Source organism: Mirounga leonina, unplaced genomic scaffold, assembly GCF_011800145.1.
Source record: "Mirounga leonina isolate KUSES-001 unplaced genomic scaffold, KU_Mleo_1.0 Mir_150, whole genome shotgun sequence".
NCBI classification, from domain to species: domain Eukaryota; kingdom Metazoa; phylum Chordata; class Mammalia; order Carnivora; family Phocidae; genus Mirounga; species Mirounga leonina.
This window is the reverse complement of record NW_023270374.1, coordinates 11,490,733-11,492,011: the sequence shown is the minus strand read 5'-3', so window position 1 is coordinate 11,492,011 and position 1,279 is coordinate 11,490,733.

Sequence of the window (1,279 nt, the reverse complement as noted above, 5' to 3'; positions counted from 1 at the left end):
GGTGGAAACAATGGAGATGAGAGGAAGGACAAGTTGGTAGATTCTCTAGAGTTCCGGATCATTTGGAATAAAAACAGTTCTTATAATGATTAGTCTAAGATACTCAAGCTAAAATTATGTCACACTGTCATTTTTGTTGTGAAGACAGTATAGGCTTGTCTCTCCAGAGCTATTACATAGTTTTATACTTTAGAAAAGTGTGGATCTTGGGGCGCCTGGGTGGCTCAGTCGTTAAGTGTCTGCCTTCGGCTCAGGTCATGATCCCAGGGTCCTGGGATCAAGCCCCGCATCGGGCTCCCTGCTCAGCGGGAAGCCTGCTTCTCCCTCTCCCACTCCCCCTGCTTGTGTTCCCTCTCTCGCTGTGTCTCTCTCTGTCAAATAAATAAATAAAAATCTTTAAAAAGAAAAAAAGTGTGGATCTTTAAATTGACTCTTTCCTCACCTTTTTTTTTTTTTTAAAGCATCTGAATTCATTCATTTCTTTTTTACCTTCGTGATCTGGGTAGGATCCCAGGGTTTTATACCCCATGCTACCTTAGGTAAGGAGAGAACGTTTTAAAGAATTAGAGGAAAAATCCCCTGTGAAAGTATCTGCACAGTGATGAAGAGTGCTTTGTTGTTTGACTTTCCTTTGTCATTTCAGGCCTTTGGCACTCTTATTCTAATCCAGGTCCACTGTCCCATTGTCATGTAGTAGTGATCAAAATCATTTGGAAGCAGTCGAGCTCAGACAGCTTAGGATGGAGGGAAGAAGGCGGTGATGAGGAAGCGGGAAGGAGGCTGGGAAGCAAACAAGAGTGAGTGCCGACTGCTGTCTTGCATTGCTCCAGGTGGAGAAAGGGAGTTAGTGCTGGCAGCTGTCAGGTGTGTTAGAACTTCATCCTCACTGTGGAATGCCAGGTGGTGGCACTGGCTTGTCATTTATGTTGAAATAAACCCAGCAGAGACAGGTCTTTGTCAGTTCACATTGGAATGAGGCACAAAACTCACCATACTTAAAAAAAAAAAAAAAAGCTGAGTTGCATCACCAGGCCATGGAGCGTCATTGCTGTCCTTTACCTTTCACCATTTCACCAGGCACGGCCCCAGCCTCCTCTTCAGCCATAGGTAAGTTATTGCAGTCTTTGTCTCCCCCTGCCTTCCCTCCCTTGACCACACTGGCACCAAGCTCTTCCTGGGTAGGGGCTGTGTCTGCCTGTCTGTAGTGCTTTGCACATAGTAGATACTCAATTACATTTTGAATTGAATTAAATTAGGTGAAAAATGTGCCCTTTGAAAA